This window comes from Pleurodeles waltl, chromosome 3_1 (assembly GCF_031143425.1).
Source record: "Pleurodeles waltl isolate 20211129_DDA chromosome 3_1, aPleWal1.hap1.20221129, whole genome shotgun sequence".
NCBI classification, from domain to species: domain Eukaryota; kingdom Metazoa; phylum Chordata; class Amphibia; order Caudata; family Salamandridae; genus Pleurodeles; species Pleurodeles waltl.
Genome location: NC_090440.1, coordinates 1866727886 through 1866755653, shown reverse-complemented (window position 1 = coordinate 1866755653; position 27768 = coordinate 1866727886). Strand labels below are relative to the sequence as shown.

Genomic DNA, 27768 nt, shown 5'->3' with positions numbered 1-27768 from the left:
CTCCGGTTGTTAAGTGCGGCTGAGCATACACCAGGAGAGACCCCGGCTGCGGTGTTGGGCGGAGAGGAGGACCCCTGAGTCTTAGCTAAGGTAAAGCTAGAATAGATTTTTAGAATTTTACTTTCAAAAAAATCTGCAACTTTGTTGCAGAATTCTTGTGAGTTGTCCAGCTTAGGCACACAAGGCGGGGTGGTCAGGACATTGATAACTCTAAACAACTCTCTGGAGGAATTAGCTGCGTTCCTAATTTTACTTGTAAAATATTCTGATTTAGCTTTACGGCAAGCCTCCTTATAACAAGGCCGTTTTTCCATCAGATTTCTCGCTGGGGTCTGGCTTAAGCCTCTAGCGCCGCTCCTGTTGCCTGTATTTCCTCTGAAGTGTTTTAAGATCCTGGGAAAACCAAGGTTGACTAGGTTTTTTCCCCAGTCGTGGTGCATGTACCTTCTGAGGGGCTAAAGAGTTAATCGCCGCCGAGATTCCCTGATTAAAATGGGCCAATGGCGGTAATACGGACAACTTAGGATCGTTCCAGCTGTTGTTTAGTGCTGTTTCCAGGGGTTTTGCCTTAATACTTTTCCATTGTCTAATAAGTTTATTGGAGGGTGTACGTGTCGAAAAAACTGTGTATGTGCGATGTGAGAAGTCAAAAGAGAGTGATCCGTTTAGGACTTGGCGGGTGGCTTACTCCATCACAACGGTGACGGATATCCTGTCCACCAAAATTAAAATCCCATTGATAATGCAATTTAGATTTCGGCAGATGGAATGTCCAACACCATTGTGGCGGAGTAACCCATGTCCTGAGTTCTAAATCAGGCCCCAAGGCTGAACACAGAAATCTTCACTGTGGCTTTGACCCAAAGTTTCCCTGATGACGATACTCCCTTCTCAGACACCACCTTCTGCTTTGCTGCCAGAACTTTAACTTCTCAGAATATTTTTTTCGCCAAATTCCTTCTAAGTCCAAAGGTAAGCACTGACCGGGCCCAATCCACTTCTATCTGACCTGTGCTCCATTGCGGTTGGGCATATTTAAAAAATTTGGGCAGGTCTCAGGCCACTAGATGTTCGCAGTTGCCGCTTTGATCTTTTAGGTGCTAGTTTTCATTAAAAACTTTGGAAATTCAGAACTCCAGTTCAAATTATTGGATTATTTTTCATTTTACTGTCAAATTATTAGAATTGACTCTATTTTTCTTAAATTGGTGTGGGATTTTACTTGTGTTGTATTTTCACTTTATGACAGTTTTTGTACTGCATAAATACTTGACATATTGCCTCTAAGTTAAGCCTGACTGTTTTTTTTGTGTCAAGCTACCCAGGGTCAAGCACAGGTTGATTTAATGCCTTTTAGTGGTTCACCCTGCCAGGGATTGTGTCTGTTGCTTGTCCAGGGCTCGCACCCCACCAACAACTCAGTTTCTCACAATAATGAAAGGACAGTACCTACTATAAGTGCTATGAATAATACAATGTTCAATCAAGGACTTATGCATAACCCTCATTCTAATGAGTTGTGTCTATCTACATTCACTGCTAGGTATGTTGGGGCTAAGATTAAAACTCCAATTGATAGATCCGCCAGAAGGAAAATGTGGGCTGAATGCCCAGGATCATCCATCTCTATTAAGGTAGCAGTAACGCCTGCATTTTATCCCAAGATTGACACCTTCTTAAGTAAAAGACTAAAGACCTTAGGAAAGTAATAGAAAAGGCATGGTCCTAATTGTCAGGAACAAGGTTCTGAATGTTCTGGGTCTCCTGACCAAATTTTGTGCACCGCAGAGGAAGCAAAGGGGAAGGGTTAGATCCTGAAGTTGTGTTAAATTGGGATCAACGAACTATCTGCTTCCGAGGTAATGGGAATACATCCACATCCCTCGCAAAAATTGAAAAAGTATTCTAAGGATTGACCCCCAAACTGGTGAGGAAGGCTAATTCGGAGGTGGACGTTCTGCCCAAGAACACTTGCTTGGAGATTAATATGTTAAGAAAATTAATAAATATGTTAAGAAAATTAATAAATATGTTCAAACATTAGCAACATTGGATAAAGCTCATTTCTTCCTTATGGTAGTGTTTGGTGTGGTCTTTCACAGGTCCAATGGAAACTGGGGTTCTTCTGTCAGCTGAGGGGACTTATTTCAGACCCTGCTACGGACAACAGACAAATCCTAACAGGTCCGTCTTCTTTCCCCAAACATAAAGAGTTGAATGATTTGGGCCTTCTCTGGACAGACATTGGGTGGGAGCCTAAAAGGTTATGAGTGCTCAACCTGTTGTGTAGCAATTTCAGCTATGGCTTTACACACGTTATTTTAGCAAACTAGGACTGCCGCTGTGCACTTTAACCTAGATATATTACGTTATATTATTTTAACAATAGCCACATGTGTGGGCTTGTTTTATTTTCTCTATCTAGCTTTTCTTTACCTAGATCAGCGCTACGTTCTTAAACAAGACAATTCTTTCACTCTGTGCTTCAAGGCTGCAGTAACATAGGTTGCCAGCAAAAGTGGTACGCTTTGTCCCCAATGTTTGCAGAAACATACACACTCTTAAGTTGGGATCCTTTCTTGTAACATCAGCTGTTTTATTATAAAAACACTACTTTCACCCATGTACGTTAGAGGAAAATTCCAGCCAGATGACCACAACTGTATGCTGATTGTTTCGCTACAACTGCTTATGTAGACTACAGGCCTCTTGCTCAGGTATGAGGGATGATGTCTTCCCAGGGGAACCTGAGGGGGAGAATTAGAGCTTAACGTGCTGTGCTCTAACATAGCCTAGGTAGGGACTATCCTTAATGATCTTAGTGACAATATGGTAGCGTTATTTTTATGTTTCACTCTCCTTGTCACAATTTTAATCCTATTGTGCTTCATCGTGCAATACATGCTTTTTTTATCTAAGATGCAATCACTTCAATAAAAACATATTGAACTATACTCTGCCTCAGATTGTCCTTGCATATGTGGGACTAATGTAAATGAGAGAAACGGATGAAATCTGAGTGACCACAATTTCCCTGAGGAGTCATACGTGTTGTGTGCCCGGTTGCCCCATCGTCCCTGCTCTTGGGTGGAGATGAGGCACTTGCAGTTAGCCAGAAGAAAACCCGGATTATGCCGACAGGAGTCAACTGGTGCGGGTTCAGACTCAGTCCCCCGCAGTACAAGTGATTCTGCCACCCAAATCCAGTAGTTTAATCTGGATAATGAGAACCTATGCGACATGGCGTAGGTTCTGCACTAATTTTCGGGTCCTCCTGAGTATCTCTGTCTCACTACATGCAAACACACCTCAGTATTATTAACGGAGACATCAGTGGGATTAAGGATATTTCTCCAGCTAAGTAGGGAGTAGCTAACTAACCCTGTAGGACTTTTCAAGCTTGAACCCTAAAAGGATAATCCCCATTTGGTGTGCTTGTTTATGAACAAAATGTACCATTCATCATGGCGAACCCGCAATGGTTAGCAATAGCAGTCAATATGTGACCACCCCTTACTGCACATTTATAGGCACTTGGCCTAACAGCCCAGGAGGGTCATATTACATGTGTTGTTGAAGCTCATCCAGCCTATAGAACAGAAATTTCTATTCTTGGGTCACATTTCTAGCAGCTGATGGGAATACAAATACATTTCATCACTATACACCTGCAAACATAACTGCGCAATATAGCAAATGCATATTTGGAAATACCTCTATCTTATCAAGACCATAATAATTGGCTTGATGGCGCCCTACCACATACAATCCTACATGTTAAGTTAGGTCTTCTAAGTAATGATGGTCTTACCTGGCCTTTATTGGCCACATATACACCACACCCTGATACGGCAACCTTGACGGTAGCTGAAGTCCGCCACTTATATACTGAGCTTACGGAAATACACAGACGGTTAGTACAGTTTGTAATGCAAACATTAAATACAAACCCAGCACGTGCTACCCCAGTGCAACTAAATGCAGCAACGCCAGGCATTAATCCTGCGACTGTACATTCGATCATGGGTAAGGTACCCGTCAAACGAGAAGAGATTCCATTTTGGTTAGCTCAAAAAATAAATGCACTGGAAGCACTATTTCTCCATACTGGACCTCAGGATAAGCATAGAATATAAACTATGTGCTTGCCATTTGAGATGGTTCCCACAGTACTTATATATACTGTATCTGCCACGCTCTACACTACCGCACATGGTACACCAACACTTGCCAATCTACCGGAAGTGTTAAAACAAATTCAGGATTAATATGGGGCTGCCCCTGCCCTAGGCTTTGGGATGCAAGTTATTGGCAATTTTGCATTGTATCTTCCATCATAATAAGTAACTTTAAAGGGAAAGCAGTTGCCTTAGCAGTGCGCATGCAGCTCCAGGATGTTCCTCTATAGGATCAGGAACGTGAGCTGCCAAAGATTATCACGGAGACCTAATCTAGTATTGGTCTGGGGCCAGACCTAGAACAACACAGTTTCAGGGTAAATCAAATAAAGATTCTACAACGCAAGCACCTGAAGGTTCTAAAAAATGCTGGGATAAAAAACAACAAACACCTAAAAAAGAAAGGGGAGAATCTCCGCATACGGACACAGAATAGATATAATCTCAGAAATAGAGATAATATAAAAACACCTATCAATATACTGATGCACGCCAATCTCGTTCCTTTCAGGACTCACCGGAAAAATGCAGTGAGAGAGGTGGGCGGTAAGAGTGAAGAATGGAGTACGTGAAACAGACAGGAATCACAATGCTCCCCAGAAGTTTCTGTTAAAAAGAAGAGAAAATTCCCCAAGCACAAAACTCAACTTAAAAAGAAAAAAGGGTCAGCAGTTGTGATTCGTCATGCCACTCAAGAAGAGGGCTCTATTGAAGAACAAGAAGTGGGCACTAGCTCTGCTAGACAGCACAGCAGAGGTCACAATTGTTCGCTGGAATCTTCAAGAGCATCTGGAGGTGAAATCAACTGGTGACTTCTTACAAGTTGAAAATGCGGACATGTGTCTCTTCAAGCCTCATAGGGTCTACAAAGTAAGGTTACAGTTAGAAGGAGACACTGAACGCACAATAGACGCAATCTTTTGGGACCGCGTCATAAGCACATATGATATTCTACTGGCCAAAAGGGATTGGCCACCTGAATTTGTCCGTACTTTCCTATATGGGGAAGAGATTATCAAACCTTCTTTCTCTCCCCTTGTTCTCAATGAGGTTGCATAACCGTACGCAATTGATTGGGCATTGGCGCAGGCACCCATGTTATATCGCAACCACGTAGGGTGGGATAAAGATTCCCCCTATCAGGTAATTCCGATTAAAAATCAACCCCAATACCAAATAAAACATGATACTAAAGCACCCATGAGGGAAATCCTCACACAACTGGAGTACCAGGGCGTAATCAAACCGTGTGTCTCACCAATGAATAATCCTTTATTCCCTGTAGCTAAACTGGACCATTCATATAGAATATAGAATAGTCTTAGATTATAGACATTTAAACAGTCATACACGCACATATGCTACACAAAACTCTCATAGCACAGCACTTATGAACAACATGGTGTGCAAAAAATACAAAACAACACTGGACATTTCCAGTGGTTTCTTCTGCCAATATATACTGCACTAGGTCCCCAGAAACTTTGTTGTCATTTGCCACAGGGGTATAAGAACAGTCCAGGACTGTTTGCGGCTTGAGTAACTTAAATATTGCACAACATTGACCCTGAAGCATTGTCCTATGTAGATGACATCTACCTCTCGGACGATGAATTACTACAACATCTAAGACGGGTAGCCTGCATTTTTGTAATAAAAAAATAAATAATTGCCTTCCTTAGCGGCCTGTTTCTGGGATACAAACTATCAAGTGAAGGAAAGAGCCTAGCGCCACAATTCTTAGAAAAATGTGCAGTTACAACCTCCAAACACCATTAAAAAAAATCCCTATTAAGTTTTCTAAGTTTTGGTAGAACATACATTACAGATAACGCATCACAAATAAAACCTTTATTTGACTTAATACTTCCTGACTTTTGCAGTAAATTCTGGACAGTCGAACAGACGCATTCTCAGAGCATTGCAACAAGACTTGCTTGCAGCACAACACCTACACACAAGGGACAATAAAAAACATGTGGTCATCAGAGTAATTGTTGGGGCCATTGGTTTCATCTATGTAACATTCAATGAGGGTTAGACAGTCCCGATTGCATACAAATCACATTTGTACTGTACAACAGAACAGCGTTTTACTCCCACTGAGAAAATTCTCACCTCTGTTCAGATGGCTGTCATTATAAAAAGATCACTGGCCCAGGGGAAATGTTGTATCTCCAATCCCAGCCCTCAAGGCTGATACCAAAGCCAGCGTTCCAAACGCTAAAGCATTACATCCACGTTGGATCCAATGGGCAACGTCTCTGACAGCCACTGATGTTGACTATATTTTTGACCCAAAGTTACAAACTCAGGAATTTTTGCAATATGTACTAGAATACCCAGTTCCGGCAAATACATTGCCTATTGATCAATATCAAAGAGTCATGTACATCAATGGCTTAGCACAACCTGCAGTAGGCACTAAGGATCAATATTCCGCTGCTTGCACAGTAGTAAGCGGCTATATGGAGGGAAGTAAATTCTATCCACAACATACTTTCACACAAACCATAGGGGATTGCGCTGCACAACTAGCAGTGCTAAAGGCTCTGGTAAATGCCCTGGAACATGCGGATCCTTGCTAGCTAACAATGATTGTCTGTGATTCGTACTATTGTGTCTAGTCCTTCACTGAATATATGCATTACTGGCGCCAGAATGGGTTCAGAGATTCTAAAGGTAACACCATCAAACATGGACTTCTGTGGGGGAAAGTAGCGGATCTGAAGGAAAAACTACCAAATGTCCTTGTTGTACATACACTTGGACACCAACTAAATGGAATACACGCTGCGGGGAATACAGTGCTGAACAAGCAGCCAAATCAGCAAAAGCTACGGCTTCTGTTGCTGCATTAACTCGTTCTAGAACAAAACCAGACGATGAAATACTGGCTGCTGTGCAAGTCTCGGCTGAAGGCACACCTTTACCTAAAGGATATCCCACTGAATATTCCTACCGGATGGGAGGCTTCCTTGTCGCAGAAGCAAAAATACCAGGCGTGGCAGTTCGAGTAATTCCCAATGAAGACCGAAGACCACAGTTGATTAAAGCAGCGCTTGATGGGATTGTTTCTGCCCATGCTGGTGTGGCGGATCCAATATCATTATTTCAAGCTAGTTATTGGTGGCCAGGTCTATACAAACAGACCAAGCAGAATGTCCTTTGTTGTGATGTCTGCCAATACATTAAGGGGTCCAGCGTCAAATGCCCACCGCAGACACCCCTCCTAATTTCTAACAAACCATTACAATGTGTGTACTTAGACCATTGCTGTCCCCTAGCACTGGACAGTGCATACAAATACATCTCAGTCACTGTTGACTCCTGCTCCAGATTTCTATGGGTGTGGCCACAATGCTCGGACTATTAAAGATTTGCAAGTCTTCCTGGCACATATGCAGTTGCGACTTTCCACTCGGAAAAGGGCCCTACTTTCGCCTCAGGGGCATCCAGGCATATCTTGGCTCCGTTAGGGGTCCAACTCCATTACTCGTCTCCATTTCATCCCAAGGGAAGTAGTGTCGTGGAGCAACGAAACTGAGATTTAAAGCAATCCTTAACAGCGAGAGTATTAGGTACGGGTCGTAGTTGGCTTAATCACCCGTATGGAGTCCAGAGAGCACTTAATAATCTGCCTAGAAGGTCCCTGAGGGGGTGTACTTCATAAGAGTGCCTGTTTGGAACTCAAATGTATGTTCCAGATCTTGATGGTCCTGGCGTGGAGGTGGCAGAAACACCTTTTGACATGAATGAACTTGTCACTGTCTTGCAGGAATTAAAACAGTTCTGTGACGACAACTTCTGCCAGTGCTGCCTCCATAGGAATTAAGGATGTACCAATAACATCTACTGGTTGGCTTCCAAAGGTTTGGGATCTACTATGTGAAAAGGTTGCTGTGAAAAAGGAGTTCGGTCCTTCCTATTGTGCACCGGTTCCAGTCCTGGGAATACAAGGTACCAGAATTGTTATTCTACCACTGCTCCATGGTTCTAAAGAAAACCACTTTGTCTCCATTGACAATGTCAAGTTACACCATAAGGCCAATCCTTCACAGCAGATGAAGAGGAACAACCAGTAGTACCCGATTCCCTCTCACTACTGGCCAAGATGTCCCTCTACAAGTTTTGAGCAGCAATGTTGACTCCTCTCCGACCTTGGGGAGGGTGGAAAATGATCTTGCATTAGTACCAGTACATCTATTACAAAGCAACACGGAAACTGGTGATTGATTTGATTTGACCTCTACACAAATGGATGGCGTCATTTACAGTGAATCACAGTGGGAGACCCCTACCAGTTCTCCTCCTTCAAATACAGCTCCAGTTTTTCATGAACTGCTTCTGGATACTTTGCCACCATCAATTACACCTTTTTGGACTCATTTGCCTTGTCTACACCTGAACTGCCAAAAACACTTAAGCCGAGAAATTGGCTTAAAACAAATTACCTTATTTTCCCATGGAACTTTCAGTGGCTTTCCTCAACTATATTAGCTTTTTTCCTTTGGATTGGCTTTGTTATTACTTTATTTCTATTAATACATGGTCACTACCTTCCTGAAAGATCAACAGTTCAACTGGTGGATGAGGTTCTAAAACCCCATTTTACTTCTCACAAGGTCCACAGAGACTTCTTTCGTGAACATGTCCGCTATACCAATTCCTGATGGATTGTTTGGGATAAAGTCACATTTGATATATACAGCCTGACGGAGGTCATTCAAATACCATATGTGTTTACACTTTCTATGAATGATGTAATAATACCCATGGTAGTTTCTGATGACTGGGATGTGAAAACAGTTGATTCTATGATGACTGAGTTGCAGTATTTTACTGTATTTGAAAGTGAGGATGTTTATCAATCCAATGAAAATTATGGTGACATGTTTTGCTATAATTATTATGGACACCATTTCATTCCCAAAGACTATTTTTAATTACCCACAATGGGAACATTGTCCGACTCAACCACAAGGGAGTTCCAAAACATATTCTGAAGAATCTACATATTTTTCTGGGTACAATGTTAAAAATGCTGAATCATTATTTCAAATTGCCATTTATTGAAAATGTACATATATTAATGATAGAAACAAAATTATCTATTCAGATTCCTTTGTTTCCCGGTTGGCTATAGAAGGCTATGAATATTGGTTGAAGTCAATCAACAAGTGTGTGGGGAACAAAAAAATTGGCAAATAAGGGGAAAGAAAGCTTTATTTAGCACATGCCTGACACCTGTTCAAATTATATTTTTAAATGAAACTGTACAACAGGCAAGCTGTTTAGGCTTAGAAAAAATTAAGGATTTGAATGTACCCAGTATTCTTGCAATTTTACAAATGGGAAAAGTATATAAATGCAACTGAAGATCAGCTCAATCAATGGGTCCAAAAACGGCACGTTTAATGCTTCACTTTCACATCATGGTAGGTGATTATTGTGTCCAGTAGATACCAATGGGTGTCATAAACATTTTATAAACTCCACAGGGGGTTTTAGAACAAGCAAGCCTGACCCTTGCTATGTGTCATCTGGACATGCAGGTATAGTAACAACATACAGTGTAGGGAAGCTATGCCAGTAATGGTGGAGGAGTTCCTCACTAGATGCTGTTAGATAGCACCTCAATCTCCTGTCTAATAATACTGATTTACAGGATTTCCTGTTAGGCCCCAGAAAACAACTCTGAAAGTTCTTCTTATATGCAGTCTATAATGAAATTTGGAAGGCTTCTCAACAAGAAGCTGCCGCCCAGTTAAGGCAAATAGATTAGGAAAACCTACAGAAGGCATTAGCTGTTGTAGATAATGGGATTAATACCCTGTCTGACCGAATATACACCTTAAACAACATCGTTTCTTCTGCAATAGACATAGTACAAAGCAACATGTCCTCTTTACACCACGAACAGGGTCATCTAGGGTCCATTATGCAGTTAGTTTGGACACTACAAACACTGAAGGCAGGTTGCATTCCCTGGCAACACGTTAGCACAAGGGACATATTTTACACATTTAATTTAACACAACAACAACAACTGATGGCTAAAAAGGAAGTGACTTATGTCATGTTAAATATTTTAAAAAAATAGAAAAGTTGCCTTTTACTGTGGCTTTAATACCATCTGCTGAGTGGCTAATACAGACAGTCATTGATCTGTGTATTTCAACACTTCAATTCATGTCCTGCTTAAAACACATTCATTACAGTGGTCAGATATGAAAGGCTAGAAGATAGTTCCATTCATGAGCTGTGGGAGCTACCTTTCTCGTACAAATGTTTCAGTGGCACGAAAGAGGTCTTCCTTAGCTGTAGTGAATGCAAGACTTCTGTCAGCCAATCAATGGTTTGTAAACAGGTGTCCTTGCACGGGGGTGCAACGCTTCGGCAGTGAACTTGTCTGGTTATCTGAAGGGAGTCCTAGTCCCCTTTATTAGACTTGCATTCCAGGAGCTATGTTGTCCTCAATAGAGGAAGCTGTTGTGGGATGCGAGCCTGAATAGTTTATGTCGTTTCGGTCTCTAAGATTGTTACATGCTGCAGGAATATACTTTTTCCTCCTACACAACAGAGGGAAGTAGCTGAAATTTGGCCCTATATTGCTACTTCAAATGTGAATTTTGACAAGTTCAACAGACCGAAGGCTTTATTGTTTCAAAAGTATGTGGCGCTTACATCTACATGCAAGACCTATATGCTTCAGGTTGCAAGGTCAGCCGCAGAGATGCAGTCCCTTTTAAGTGCTAATTTTACTAGACAGTTTGCTGAACTCATGGGATGCATGTTTAATGCATCCAGTACTACTGGAATCGCAAATTTCTTTAAGGTTATTGGTTCTGGTTTTGTTCAAACCTTCTCCTCTATATTTGGCTTAATACCTTCAGCCATCCACTCAATATTCTCCAGTATTTTCGGGGGATTTCCAATAACTTTGGCTATAATAGGTGGCATCTTGCTATTGCTACTTTTTATGCGCAATGGCTGTCCCATTGCAATAAGGACGACTGAAAGCGCTTCCACCAGTGCAGCTGTGTCGTGAACGCATGATGCAGTACTTTGGAGCAAACTCCTGGAGCAATTGGAGTGTGACTGGTCTCCGTCATTCGGACTGGTTTTGCATTGTGTGCAGCCCGTGTTTCGGTATCTTTAGTGCCCTTTTGAAAGTACACTGAAAGTTTGTCTTTCTACACAGCACTTGCTTTCATTGGATGCTGATCTGTTGATGTTCTCGCTGAAGGCTCATTACCAGACGTGCGTTGAGGATGTGTTTGCTACAGGAAGCTGTTTATGAGTTCTCCTTTGTGAATCAAGCAGCTCTAAACTCACTATTGGACACATCACAGAATGCTTCTGCCTTGGATGGAGCTCAGGCTTTGGAACACAAATGCTCCTTGGTTTTCCTTGGCGATGAACTTCCTAATTTACCACCTGCCAAAGTAGAAGATTTCCTGTCTTCAATTATCCTGGATTTGATTGGCAATTTTAAAAATTACTCTGACTTTTGAAATTCAACTGTTCCTGACACCACAATTAACATTTTAAATTGTCCTTTTAATACATGCTCAAGTGTGTTTAACTTGTCATTATTGACATTCCCATATATGCCTTAGGTTGAATTTGAGTAACTTTTTATATAATTAGGCTTTGAACCACCTATGAACCGGCAAGGGGAGGGTGTTGTGTAGCCATTTTAGCTAAAGCTTTAGTCATGTTATTTTAGCAAACTAGGCATGCCGCTGTGCACTTTAACCTAGATAGGTTTCATTCTAGCTCTGTTATAATATTTTAACAATAGCCACATTTGCGGTCTTGTTTAATTTCTCTATCTAGGTGTTCTTCGCCTATGTCAGCACTACGTTCTTAAACAAGACATTTATTTCACTCTGTGCTTTTCCCAAGGCTGCAGTAAGATAGGTTGCCGGCAAAAGTGGAATGCTTTTTCTCCAATGTTCACAGAAACATACACACTCTTAAGTGGGGATCCTTTCTTGGAACATCAGCTGTTTTATTATAAAAACACTACCTTGACCCGTGTACTTTAGAAGGAGATTCCAGCCAGATGACCACGACTGTATGCTGTTTGCTGAGTGTTTTGCTGCAGCTGCTTATGTAGACTACAGGCCTCTTGCTAAGGTACGAGGGATGATGTCTTCCCAAAGGAACCTGAAGGGCAGAATTAGAGCTTAACATGCTGTGCTCTAACATAGACTAGGTAATAACTATCCTTAACAATCTTAGTGACAATATATTAGGGTTATTTTTATGGTTCACTCTCCTTGTCATAATTTTAATCCTATTGTGTGTTATCATCCTAGTTATTACAATATATGCTTTCTTATCTAAGATGCACTTACTTCAATAAAAAGTTTATTGAACTATACTCTGCTGCTGATTGTCCTTGCATATGTGAGATTAATGTAACTGAGAGAAATGGATGAGATCTGAGTGACCATGATTTCCCTGAGGAGTCATTTGTGTCACGCGCCCGGTTGCCCAATCATCCCTGCTCTTGGGTGGAGATGAGGCACTGCTAGTTAGCCGGACGAAAACCCAGATTAGGCCGACAGGTGTCACCAGGTGTGGGTTCAGATTCAGTCCCCCACAGTACAAGTGATTCTGCCGCCCAAATCCAGTAGTCTCATTAGGATAATAAGAACCTACATGACAATCCTACTGCATGAGTAATTTGTGGGCAAGTTGGCCCTTTTTATGAAAGAGTGAGAGTTCCTTTCTCAAGATCCATGGGCACTTCAAACTGTATGAGGTTTTTCAGGTAGATTTTGTTTTAACTCCCTATCAGGACAGGACATCATTGCCAATATTCTTCTCTCAAGATCAGGAAGCTTTGATATCTAATTAGGTGGATGACTGTTAGAAAATTGGGATATTGATTGACTGGGGTGTGAACCCTGGTCAAGCAACAACCACAACCCTAGTCAAGGTAACGAATAAACAACCCCAAATTACCCTGTGCCAAACTGCCCCTGGTAGTTTTGCACAGAGCAGTCAGGCTCAAATTAATGGCAATATGTGAAGTGTTTGTGCAACACTTCAAACAGTAAGAAAGTGAAAACGCGGCAGAAAAAGATCAGACACTGAGCTTAATTTAATTCAAATTTTGTGCCAAGAGTCCTGTTCATGTTGGCGGAGACTGCAAAGAGAACTGCAGTGGCGAGTTTTTTGAGTGATTGGGACAGTTTAAGTTCCAATGTGTCCGTTTGTGGTTGCTAAGAGCCCAAAAACTAGATTTCAAGAACTTGAGAGCCACACCAGGGGTCCAGGACCTAGAGAGTGGGCACTTGGGGTTTAGGAAGTTGCCAAAGACGGGTTCAGGATGTGGGGGAGCCCTTTATGCCCCTGAGGCTCAGATCAGGATGCCAGCAGACTAGCCCTTTGAGTCACCCTGGGGTCCTGGGTTCAAGATTATTTTGCAGGTCTTGCTCTTCCCGAGGCAAGTAGGCAACAGTTTAGCACAGCAGGGCAGAAGTTCCTCTAGAGCAGCAGTCCACCAGTGTGTCAGCCCTTGTAGCAGCACAGCTGTCCTTTTTCCTAGCAGAGTATTCACAGGTCCAGAAGTGTACTGAAGTCGTGGTGATTGAGGTCCTTCTTTTATATACAGCTGTGCCTTTGAAGTGAGGAGAAGCTGCTTCGACAAGCATATGTGTGAAATGCACAGATGCCCTGCCTTTCCTGCCATGACCCCAGACTACACAAAGGACTGCATACCCTCTGTAGTTAGAGACAGGACACTGACAATCAGGTGTGAGTGATGCTGGACCCAGATCCTCCCACCCATCCTGCCAGTGATGGCCCATCCTGTCTAGGAGGAATACAGAAAGTCCAACTGCCAATTACAACCAGGTTATGTGACTAGAGACAGGATGCAGGCACCAAATGGCCAATAGAAGAAAATACTAACGTTCTTAAAATGGCATTTTCAGAATTTCAAATTAAACTCCATCTTCACCATAAGTTAAGATTTAACATTAGGACTCCAGAGACACCAAACATAAACCAATTATTTCTTCCCATTTGGAAATTACACATAAAAAATATAATAAAGCAACTCCAATGTTATCTTATCAGGGAGATAGGCCTTGCAGTAGTCAAAAACAAATTTCGGGATTTCACTACCAGGACACCTAAAGCTTAAAAGTACGTCCAACTTTTTAAATACTTTGCATCTTGCCATTGGGGCTGTCCAGGGCCTACCTAAGGGGTGACTTCAATGTATTAAAAAGGAAGGTTTGAGCCTGGCAAAAGATTTATTTTGCAAGGTTAAAATGGTTGTTTAAAACTGCATACACAAGGTTGGCATTAGTAAGCGTCTGACATGTTTAAAGGGTTACTTAAGTGGATGGCACAATCTGTGCTGCAGGCCCACTAGAAGCATTTAATTCACAAGTCATGGGTTTACGTAGTACCACTTTACTAGGGACTTGCAAGTAAATTATACATCCAACAGGGTATAGGCCAATTCTACCATGTGTCAAAGAAATAGCACAAGCACTTTAGCACTGGTTAGCAGCGGTAAAGTGTACAGACTCCTAACGCCAACAAAAATGAATTCAGCAAAAAGTCAGAGGAGGAAAACAAAAACAAAAAAATTGCGACCGACCCTTTAAGGGGCTACAGAAAAGTGCAGTTTGCATCCAAGAGAGTTTTTTTGAGCAACATTCTCCTAGTACAGAAAAAGAACAATACATTCAGGCCAGCTATAAACTTAAGGAATCAATTTGTGCCATACAGACGCTTCAAGATAGAGACTGTGGTAGCTCTGAAGGACATTCTTTTGTTGAGAGACTGGAATATGAGGTTAGACCTCCTGAAAGACACATTATTGAAGAGCTCCTGTATATTACCCTCATAGGTAATATATTCAATGCATTTAGGCGACTCTGGTGTTCCGATTAAGTCTCTGCCTTTCAGACTCTCCTCAGCACTTTGGTGGTTTACAAAAGTGGATTCAGAGTATGGAGTTCATCATAACTGTAGAAAAAATTAATCTAGTGCCTTCAAAAAACAGTTGATTCCTTGTGGTATTGGTGGAGGTAGAGAGTGGCAGCTGAAACTCCCAGACACAAAGCTAATTGCTATCAGGAAGGAGTGAGGAATACTGAGACACTCGGTCAGACATATGACACTTGGGTCTCTTAGCATATCAGATATGAGCAATATTTAAAGCCATGTTACATTACAGGGAACGTAAGAGACTGAAAATATGACTTTTGAAGGAAGGCTTGACTTACTCACAGAGGGTTCCCTTTGGTAGCCTGGAACGGTTACATAATTTTTCCAGTTTCCCAGACATTGTACTAGAATCTGTAGCCAGTCTTCATGGCTGGGGTGTAGTATGTGGCAGTGTTTGGACTACAAAAGGATGGCCAGAAAGTCAGCTGTCAAAGTACATAAATTGTTTAGATCTCTTGCAAGATTATTTGCAATGTAAAGCCTGGCAAGGGGGAAGGCAAGATGCTTAGTCTTCTTGTGCATGGACAATGTGGCAGCACACTAATTTGTGAAAAACTAAGGGGAACATGGTCAAATCCCTTGATTGAGATATCCAAGGCACTATGGGGGTCATTCTGACCCTGGCGGTCACCGACCGCCAGGGCCAACGACCGCGGAAGCACCGCCAACAGGCTGGCGGTGCTTCCATGGGCATTCTGACCGCAGCGGTACAGCCGCGGTCAGAAACGGGAAACCGGCGGTGTCCCGCCGGTTTCCCGCTGGTTTCCCGCTGCCCCAGGGAATCCTCCACGGCGGCACTGCAAGCAGCGCCGCCAAGGGGATTCCGACCCCCTTACCGCCATCCTGTTCCTGGCGGCTTTCACCGCCAGGAACAGGATGGCGGTAACGGGTGTCGTGGGGCCTCTGGGGGCCCCTGCAGTGCCCATGCCAATGGCATGGGCACTGCAGGGGCCCCCTAACAGGGCCCCACATTGATTTTCAGTGTCTGCCAAGCAGACACTGAAAATCGCGACGGGTGCCACTGCACCAGTCGCACGCCTTCAACTCCGCCGGCTTCCTCGTTGAAGGCGCTTTCCCGCTGGGCCGGAGGGTGGCCTTCTGGCGGTCGCCCGCCAGCCCAGCGGGAAAGCCAGAATGGCCGCCACGGTCATTTGACCGCGGTGCGGTCATTCGGCAGCTCCCGCCGGGCGTGCAGTTACCGCCGCCGGCGGGAGTCGGAATGACCCCCTATGTGCCTTCTGTAGTCAAAATAAGTTTCCTGACAGCTGAATACCTTCCAGTACAGTGCAACTTGATAGCAGATTGGTACTCAAAAAGTCTTTCACACAGCAATGATTGGCAATTAGATATCAACATTTTCAAGACATTGCAACACCTATGGGGTCCCTTCAATATAGACCTGTTCTCCTCCAGATTAACAAATCAATTACCCTAATTTCTTAGCTGGAGGCCTGATCCCAAAGTGTTAGTTTCATACGCTTTACTCTAGGAATGGTCAGGGGGCTACTCTTGTCTTGACTTTTGTCCTGTGATAAAATTGCAGATTCTCCTAACCAGTTGTGAAGAAGAGCCCTAATTCTATTAAGGACAAGAGGTAAATAGTACCCACCCTTTTCTCCCCCTCCATAATGGTCTTGGTTTTTTCTTAGCTCAGACAACCAATCAATCTTCCATAAGACCTTCACCAGACTAAATTCTGAAGATGCTACCTGGATTTTGCCTGGATTCCTCAAGAGGATCAAACTTCTGGATGGGATGATGTGCTTTGTTTGGGACTGGCTTTGCATTTGGCATTTGTGTTGGTTTGTTTCATGCATGGACTTTAGACTACCTACCTTTTGCATGAAAGGAAGGGGAGATTTGGGTCTTTTCATAGCCTCATGCACTAACTACCATTCTGATTTTCCTGTTATGGGGAAATGCATTGTGGAGAATGCAGAGTATTTGTAAAAAAAAAAAAAACAGCTGTCAATAAAGCAATAAGACGAGAATGCATAATATTTGCCTCTTGTCCTTCTGAAAATCAGGACTCTCATTCACAACCGATCAGTAGAACCTGCAATTAATTCTTCAAGCAATCTGAGCTTTTAGAGACGAGCTGACAATTACTATACAAGCTACTACGTTTCAGAGACAACACAGGTTTGTTAATATTACACTTTTCCTTTCACATACAACCCATATTCATAGATGTAACTGTATCAACAACTTGTACGTTTCTAGTTATCTGAGACAATAGGAGGGAATATGCATTAAGCACGTTTTAATGTTAGCCTAGTGTTCTGACCTCATGTCAAAGAAGATCGGAAACTTCATGTAAAGTGAAGGACATTTTATTTTAAACACAGAAACCATTAATAAAGTAGACGAAGCATGTTAATGAAGGCTTCCACCCCATCAAAGGTAAAAAACATGAGTCTCCAAAAATATTTTAACACCAAGTTTTTAACAGGGCTGATGAATTTTTTGACAAATTGTGCATTTTTTAGGTTGCATTTTCGACCTCTAGTATATACCTTTTTGTGGGCTTAAACTCTGCACACTGCTTTTTATTTGTTTGTTTGAGTGTTCTTTGAATATCCTTGCTTGCTAGTGGTCATTCCTGCCTCTTTATCCCTCCTTTTGTCTTTGTTTCCTCTCACTGGAGCAGGGACACAGTACTGTATCCTTACGCTTTAGTTGTTTGGGGGACTATTTTTTTATTTGCTTCCTGTTCGTGTGAATGTTTCCCTATGTTCAGCTTCGGTGCCTGTAGCTGCTTGTATTTTTTAGTTTTTTCAATGAGGCATGCAAAGGCTGTCCTTCGCACAGCTACATCCCCTGCCTTTGGAATTTCAACCTGACTGAAAATAGGCCTGTAAATCTTGTGCCTTTATTTTAGTAGTATGACGCTCACTTTCATGTTTTGCCATTACATGCATTTGATTTCATAAGCATGGCACCCACAGCTGGCCTTTGTCACTCCAAGAAAATCTTTGTGGATTTGCATGTTTATACACGTAAATGGGAACTTGTTGATCCCAGTAATATGGCACTGCCAATTCAGTTTGCACTGGTACTCAACACTTGTCCCTGTTGCCCTTAAATTATTTAATGCCTCCCATGCCCCTGCTAGCACCTGCACGATGTCTGGTCTACACCGCATTCAAGATCTCTGTAGCACAACAAAAAGGGTTTCCTGGAAGTCCGAGTCATGTCATATAACATACTTGGTCTCTTATTGGGCCTCCCCTGCATCACGTGACATTGTCAAGACCTATCCCTAGTACTTAGCCCTTTTCTTTGCAGGAAGGTGAAACCAGCTGGGACTGCTCCAGGTCGTCAGAGAAGCTAGAGTGGTGCTGAGACTACTGTCCGGCATGAAGACTTTGTTTCCCCCACTCTGCTGAGAGCAGCCCCTTTTCCTCACCACTCCCAACACCACTGTGAGTACTGACCGGGGAAGAGGAGGTATTATTACATGAGGGTAGTAGTATGAGGCAGGCTCCTTTCGAGCCTTGCTACTACAGCTGCATCCTCGGCCCTTGGGAATGTCAGTCCTGTGGATGTTTATTTACAGCACTGCAGTGCATAACAAGGTGTTTTCCTAGGAAGAACAGTGTCTGTTCATGATAATGTTTCAATGCATCTATTCCCATATTTATGCATCCAATGGAGGCTCTGAATATGCAGCTGTGTACCAAAGCATTAAATTAGATAGCTAGCTTTGCCTGTGAGGAAGGAAGGGTGCGCTAAAAATGCCATTTTGCACAGTGTGCAGGCGACATGCCAAACTTGCCAAAGTTGTTACTCCTTTATTCCTTAACCTGATAAAGCTGTTCAAATACTTATAGGAACGGGGTTTGTAAGTATATTAAAAGTTTATTTAAAACATCTGCCAAAGTGAAGGAATTTTATAATAGCCTAAAGGCACAGTTTATTAAATATGATTCATTGGCATGAATTAAAAAAAGGATTCCGATTAACACTGCCAACCATCGGCACAATTAACTAAAAAAGGCTTATTTATATTGCCCATGCTCATTTTTTAGCCTCAAATAGTTGTAATTTAAAGGTGGTATGAAAAATGTAAAGCAGGTTTTTGTGTCTTTCATTTCAAAGGACGTTGATAACAGGCTTGCAGTTTGTATTGAATACTCCTACAAACCCTGACATCTTTAGATAAAGTTAATTTGCACTCTTATTTTTTTTAATGTTAACCCTCGCCGTGGGTCATCCGTCCTATAATATACAGTGCACTTCTTTTTACTGTGTGGTGTTTAGATGCGCTTATTGTAAAATCCTAGGAGAGTTCTGTGAGATGGAATGCTCAGGACAGAGGTCGGCAGTTGGCTAGAGTTGATGGTTGTGGTTTTCCTACTCTGACATTTTACTTGAATAAACACGTGGATAACTTGAATCATCGTGAGCCTGTCATCCATACCACACTTCTGGCGACGAGCGACTCACACAGAAGCAGTTTGATTTATAAAAGGAAGCTCACGGGAGGTGAAAAGACCCTAACACCAGACGCTTATGTTTGAACTACAACGCACTTTATTTACATATGTGGCGACCCACTCTACATTTGAGTAAAAGACAATATATATGTTAAAACTCTTGTTTGACATTTTTACGGACCCTGTGAAATGAGGACCTATTGTGCTTGCATGCTTTCTGGTACAGCGATCTCTCACACGCACAACAGTTCATTTCTACCGGCCAACGATGACAAAGGCCGTGTGAGTGGTGATCTTGAGCTGGGCTCTACTTCGCTTGCAGCGTCTTCCTGACTCACGAAGTCAGAATATATTAAGTTCACGCTACGCTCTTCTTCCTCTGCAGCACTTGGATTTCCTGTTTGACTCACGGAGGACTGGCATTGCCTAGCAACTGAGTAAACATTGGATTTCTTTTCTGTCTCAGCAACCTAGCAACAGTGTAAATACACCACGTTTTACACGGTCATATGGCAGGTGGTTTTTTTTTCCAATGTTTTGCAAAGCATGCTTGTTAGAAGGCATGAAACAGCTCTACATCGCAAACAAGAAATTTCCTTCAGGAAAATTACTTAAGAAATAGTCACAGAATATTATTTAAAAAATAAATAAAAAACCTGACTGTTTGTTGCTTGAAGCAATTGTTGTTTATACTTGAAGTTCACTGCAGTTAATTAGAAACAAAATGCAGAATGTCCCTGCACCAGAATTTATTTACATCTCCAGGGGATCTACCTATTCCCTGACTTAAGTGGAAGAAAGTCTTTACTCACTATGCTAGAGTTTGTGGCACATCCTTAAGTGCGGAGAGTAAAAAAATTCTGTTGATGCATTGCTTGGAATCCGAAGGACAAGAAATATTTGAGCAGCTCCTTGATCTTTCAGATCAAGAAACAACAAGCTTAAATGAATATGAAATATGCATTAGGACAGTAGACATGCACTATCTTCTAAAAAAGTAGTACTGTTCTTGAGAGGTATCATTTTGGACAAAGGATACAGTGCTCAGGAGAGTCTGTTGAACAATATATTACAGAATTCCAAAACCTACCCTCTACATGTAACTTTGGAGCTACACTTGAGAGGTTGCGAGACCAATTGTTGTTGGGATATGCTACTGATAAAGCTTGGGAGAGCATGTGGCACAAAGATAACCTGTCTTTGCAAGAAGTCTTAATTGCAGCAAAGAATTTTGAACATTCAAAGGCCTGCACTGAAGTTTTGAAGAAAGAAATGTCATTAAGTGCCAGTGGGTCTAAAGGTAAGAAAGGAGACTTTGTGCAAGTTGTACAAAAGACTAAAACACTTAACAGAGCATTGGACGCTAGTAACAATAACGCGAAGCATATGCAGGGAAAGTGCTTCAGATGTGGCAATGAGGATCACTTTGCTAATAATAATGGTTGTCCTGGATGGAAAGCTGTGTGCAGAAGTTGCGGAAAAAAGGGTCACTTCACTACATGCTGCAGATCGGCGAAAGATCTAAAGAAAGTGCAAGAAATACGTAGATATTAACAACAACTAGGAGGATGCTGATGAGAAGATTTTTTTTTTCAAGTTAAATGCTTTTCCAGCAACAATCCTTTGGAACTAGTCAAAGTGAATGGAAACTAAGTCAAAATGTTGTTTGACTTTGGAGCCAAAAAGACTCCTATTCCAAAAACCTTTTACCAGCAAAATGTGGCCGGAAGTGTTCAATTGTTCAAGACAGACTTTAAACCCAGAGGTTATGGGGGTGAACCCATACAGCTACTAGGATATTTTTGGGGCACTATCAAATTCAAAGACAGAATGGTACCGGGGAAAATATATGTTTCCATGAAAGGGGATTCTCTTATAAGTTGGTTACATCAACGCAATCCAAATGTGGACCTAGATCCGAATGAGGATCCCCGGTGTGTGTTAGGAATGCTTCACTCAAAAATATAGGTGATATTGAACCCACAACACAAGATGATAATGAATCTATTGAGTGTCTACAGAACTATTGTCATCTTCTAAAATTGAAACATGAGGCCATACCTAAAGCAGCTGAGGTCAGGGGAGTACCTTTCAGTGCGAAGAGAAATTAAGATAGAACTAGACAGATTGGTTGCTGAAGGAGTCATACAGGAGGTGGAGGCCACTGAATGGTTGTCTCCAGTGGTCATGGCACGAAAGCCTAATGGAAGTGTGAGATTGTGTGTAGATTTGAGAGAGCTCAACAAGGTGGTGATTGTGGACCATTATCCTCTTCCTAATATTTGTCAATTATTGTGTTCCCTTAATGGTGCTAAACATTTTTATTCTTTAGATCTAGCATCAGCCTATCATCAAATACCTTTACATCCAGACTGTCAAGATTTAACTGTGTTTGTGACGCCTTTTGGAACATTTAAATTTGTAAGAATGCCCTTTGGCTTGATTTCAGCTGCTGCGGTCTTTCAGAAGGTGATGGAACATTTTTTGAAGGGACTGGAAGGTGTTAAAGTGTATCAAGATGACGTATTGATATTTGGGTCTGACAGTAGATAACATGATGTTCCACTGTGGGAAATTTTATCTAGGTCACAGGATGTGGGTTTAACATTGAAAGCAGAGAAATGTAATTTGATGTGAAGGAAAATGAGTATTTAGGTCATGTTGTGAGTCACAAGGGAATTCAACCTAAGCCTATTCTAGTTAATACAATTTGTAGACTTGAAACTCCTCAAGGCAAAGAGGAGGTAATGAGGTTATTAGGTATGGCATAATTGTACAGGAAGTTTATCCCAAATATGGCTCAGAAAACATCAGCAATGAGATAATTGTTACAGACAACGAGTTTCAGTGGTCAAGAAAATGTGAAGAAGAGTTTCATTTGTTTAAACAATGTTTGAACTCTGCTTCTGATCTTGGTAGTTTTGGCACAAAGGACGAATCCTGGATTTTAACAGATGCAAGTTCTAAAGGGTTAGGAGCTGTACTTATGAAGAAAGAGAATGGTGTTGTATGTACAGTAATGTTTATATCTCGTGCTTTGAGGGGTGCAGAATGTAACTATTCTGTGATGGAAAAAGAAGCTCTTGCTGTGTATTGGTCAGTACGTAAACTGAGGAAGTTTTTGTTGGGGAAAGACATTTCTAATCAAAACTGATCACAAACCACTTAGAGAAGTGTTCTGCAAGAAGAGTATTGACTTAGTCTCCCATAGGCTACAGAAATGGGTTGTGGCACTGCAGGAATTTGACTTAGAGGTGGTTTATATTCCAGGGGTTGATAACGTATTGGCGGATTGTCTTTCAAGGATGGTGAATATTGAAGATAGTGCTATAGAGGAAGAAGAAAATTTGAAAGAAGAAATCAATATATGTGAAATTTCTGAGGGGATTGTCTCTGAAGAAATGTGGAGAAGTGATATGGTTTTGGGGAAGGTTATCCCTATGGTCAATAATAGTTGATGTGAGAAAACTAAGTGTGAGGATGATTTGAGAGGTTTTTGGCAGGTTAAGGGTGAATTATCAGTGGTGGATGGTTTACTCATGAAGGCTACGAAGTTTATTCCCCCAGAAAGTATAAGAGGCACTAAAACTAAGGAGACAATGAGAGAGAGTATTGGTGGCCTGCTATGGATGTAAAGATTGAGAGAAAAGTCAGGGATTGCGTTGAATGTTCAGTTGGAGATAAAGGTTTGAAGCGCAGGACACAACCAATAGTTCTGAGGAAGCAGGCTAGCAGTCCATGGTCAGATATTGCGATTAATATTTTGGGGCCTATAAAAGTAAAATCATTTGATAGGTATGTGTTAGTATGTATGGATATGTTTTCACGTTGGCCAGAGACTAAAATTGTGAGTTCGGTGGAATCTAAGATTGGTATTTAGTTTTTGGAAGATTTCCTTGAGAGGGAAGGATTTCCTGATTTTATTCTTTCGGATAATGGTGTGCAATTCAATTCAAAAGATGTTGAAAGATTTCTACAGGAGAGGGGCGTGAGACATAAGAAGGTTGCACTTTACCATCCGGAGAGCAATGGTGTTGTAGAAAGATTTGTTAGTTTTGAAAAAAAGTGTTCAACTGGCTCTATCTTTAGAGGTAATTGGGAGATAGCTGTAAGAAAGAAAGTGAGAGAATATAGTTTTACTCCTCACTCTTCTACTAAACCTTCTCCTTTTCAATTATTCAAGGGAAGGAGGCCCAACACTAAGATCCTGCCGTTGTGGGTATCCGAAAAACAGTTGATGGTGGACACTGGAAGTTGGAGAGAGAGAGAGAGAAAGAAAATGTTGCATAGGAAGGTGCTGTATGATGAGAGAAAAGCATTGAAAGACACTGTAGTGAATGTAGGAGACTGGGTGAAGGTAAAACTACCTAGAAAAGTGGGTTTACCAAATTCAGTCAACCTTATAAGATGATTAAGGTTCTTAAAAATGCATTAAAGTTGAGTGCCCATAGAGTTTGGAATCTGAATAGAGTGGCAACGTTTACACCAGTGGATGAGAGTGTTACTAGTAAGGAGATACCAAGTGACAATTCTGTACAAAAATGTAGGCCTCATGAGTAAGAAAGAGTCCTGCTTTTATGAAGGACTATGTTAGATGAAAATTTGGTTAACTGGAATTCCAATGTCATCTTGTGTAATGTGTAAAAGTTCAAAGTTGAGAAATATGTATCATATACTTGTGAAGTGGAGAAGGTGGTGTGGTGTTTAGATGTGCTTATTGTAGATGGGCTTATTGTAGAATCCTAGGAGAGTTCTGTGAGATGGAATGCTGAGGACAGAGGTCAGCGGTTGGCGAGAGTTGGTGGTTGGGGTTTTTCTACTCTAACATTTTCCTTGAATAAACGCGTGGATAACTTGAATCATCGTGAGCCTGTCATCCATACCACATACTCTCATGTCTTTCAGAAGATAAAAATGAAATTAAAAATCCATATGCATGATTTGAAAAACGAACTTTACCTAGGTAGATAACTTTGAAGGCGGTCATCCATTCATCTGTCATTTTGAGATGTGAAGTCAGCCACTATACTGAAAAAGAATAATATTTCTATGTCCTGTCTAGAGCTCTGTCTTGAATAGCCCAGCTCATTTTAAGGCACTACAGGGTGTGAATAGCCGCATTTATTTTTATTATTTCCGCTACCCCATCTCTCCTCCTAAGAACATTTGAATCTTTATATTGTGAAGAAAATGTAATGGAACCGTAACTCCCATAAACTACTGGAGAACCTTTGTCCTGCATAGTCCACTAATCATCTTCCCTTTAGGGTATGACTTTGAAACGCAGTTGTCTGATGACCAATTGTTTTCCAATTCTTCTAAGTATACGTAGAGTGGATCTGGCTCTGCTCCAAAGTTATATATTTCCTCTGAGTTCATGTTATTGAATGTTGGGTGTATCATTCCAACTTCTGAGCTTGAAGACAATTAAAGAGTATCTATTTTCCCATACAAAAGTACACATTCAAATATTTGTCTCGTAGATGCATTGTTCATAAAAAGTAATTGTTTTTGTGGTTTTCTTTTTCACTGCAGCATGCTTTTTAAAAAATATTTTAGGTAGGACCCAAAATGCAAGCCAGGCTCCCTTCTCAATCATTCAGGCAATCTCCGTACAATAGATCTCCCATCAGCAAGACTTGTTGGCACTGCCAATGCTTGTTGATATTCTTCAGCTTTCTTTTATGTGGCTTGTGACTAACCTGACCAACTATAAATTGTCACAGATTTAGTTTGTGATGTGTACATTTTAACGCTCACAGTCCAAATTTTTCTTCCTTTATCTAAAATCATGTGTTAAAATAATAGACTGCTAGGGTTTCTAGTGAATGAGCTGTTTAAGTTTTGATCTAATGTAAAGATGTGCTACTGCGAAACGGGCAGGAGCAATGTTTCAGAACTGATGTGCACTCCGCCTTGTATTACAGCGTTGGTGCCTATATTTAGCATTAAGACAGTATCGGACATTCTTCTATCATTTTGTCATTTGGCCTTTATGTCATGGACGAAGAGGGTATATTAAAACACGGAATGGCATACTATTTCCTGTGCTCTTTATTTCTTATATAAAGAAGCATTTCATGAGTTGTAAGATTGTATAATTTTTTAATCATTTGTTGTTCTATCATCATTGCTCCATTACAAGAAATCAAGCAGTCATCATTTCTGAAAGGCCTGTGAATCACCTGAACAATGGGGAAATTAAAAGGAAAGCCAAAAATCTACTTTATGCAATATGAGATATTCAGTACACTACTGCAGATAAGAGATGGGAGCCCTGGCACAAAGGTAGTCTTCAGAGCCAAGGATCCCTGAATTCAGACATGAGCAGGTTCTTCCTTTGACAACAGAAATAACTTAGTTACAGCACTCAGAATAGCCAAATACCAAACAAGCATTTGCAATGCAATGGGTCTCCTATTTGCTCTAGTTAGAGATATTAGAGTTGTAAATTCCTAACTGGACTTTTCGTGCCCATAAATTGAAAATGAAAAGTAAAACAGTTGACATAAGCGAGCCTATTCGAAGTGCCATGGCCGCCATGAGTATGAAGGAGAGACACAAAAGGAAAAATAAGTTTGCTTGCAATCAAAACTATCAGCAATCGTGCAATTATCCATTTAACAGGGACAGTCTGCAAGGCCGTTACAAAACCACCCAAGAAGGTACAAATGTAAAGCATTTACCAATGATGATAAAGGATTTTTGAAAGGCAAGCCCACAAATGAATGAAAGTGATGTGCATGTGGTGGGCGTTGTTAATAGCCCACAGCACTTACAACAGGTCAAAGCGATTGCGCGCTTGTCCTAAAAAGGAACTGATGAATCCTATTCCTCTGCAGCCACTTAAACTAGGAGGGTACTCAGAACTGTAGTACACTACCTCTTGTTCCTGCGCGGACACTGTAGGTGGAAGGGTGTTTGGTACCTGTCTCTAATGCAGGACCTCCTGTTCATCTGCAGCAACTGGAGATGGAAGGAAACTTTGTACCCGCCTGTAGTATTATGAGGGGGTGTGCAGGGAGCTCTGCTCCACTGGTGGAGATAACTGAGTTTTTGGAACTCCGTGTTCCACTTGGAGCACGGAGTTAGTCTGAAAACTCCCCTAGCCCCATCTGCGCTTGCACTGTGCAGCCCATAACTGGGCTGCGGCGCACAACAGAGCAAAGGCCAGAGGGAGGCATCCGCTGCAGACTTGTCACCATTGGACAAGGAGAGGTGGACCCCCTGAAAGAACCAGGTAAGTCCTTGTCTCTTTCGTTTGTCATTGTTTGTGCACACCGGTGCACAAACAAGAACTGAAAGGGCAGCTTTTGCCTCCTATGGCCCAGGCCTGAATTTAGGCCATGGCCCTAGGCAGTGAAAGCTGCTGTTTCAGGACTCTTGTGCACCGGCCTGTCCCATGTGCAGTGCAAAAGAGGCGTGAAATGGCAGCTTTCACTCCCTACGGCCCTCTCCTGAATGTGCCTGTTCTCAAAAGCGCTAAGCAGGGTCGGGCCTGGCTAACCAGGCCCGACCCTGCTTAGAGCTTCAGAGATCTGGCACATTCAGGACTCCATGGGTCACGGAACTCTGCCTCTGTGGAATTCCAATGTGTTTTTATTCAACTCCATGGAATTTCGCAGAGTCAGACTCCGTGAACTTCGCCCAGGCCTAAGTACAAGGCCCTTTACCTAATGCCACAGAACCAGTGCTTTTCTGAAATAAGCATGTCAGAGACTGACTGCAAAAGGAAAAAAGGGTACAACTGCCCAGGCCATCAAGCAGGACTTCCACCTTCCAAAATCATGAAATGTACAACTTCACTGCTACAAGGGAACATAACATTTGAGCAACCTAACGACTACATCTTGTGTACTATTGTAATGTTTGCATTTAAATTTTTCCTCAAACCTCACAGACAGTTCATATTCTGCTGTTTTTTCTAATTAATGTTGTATAATGAATAACAAGGTGATGTAAGAAAACCGGATTGTTTTCCTTCATCTGAACTATGGTGCATGCTAGGGTGTCTAACTCTGACAATCCTTGGTAAGAATTCACTGCAGATATTGTGAGTCAAGTAAATCATTCGCTAGCCAGACATTCTTAAACACAGACATGCAAACATAAAGCATCTCCTAGGTATGTCTTCACTCAGAGATTCAGACATTATGCTAAGAGGGGAT

General features: G+C 41.7%; 1 protein-coding gene across 2 annotated transcripts in view; it reads right to left on the bottom strand.

The window, feature by feature from the left end:
* Positions 1-27768, bottom strand: part of LOC138283443 (gamma-crystallin 1-like) — a 241402-nt gene that overhangs the window by 97606 nt on the left and 116028 nt on the right. The window lies entirely within an intron of this gene.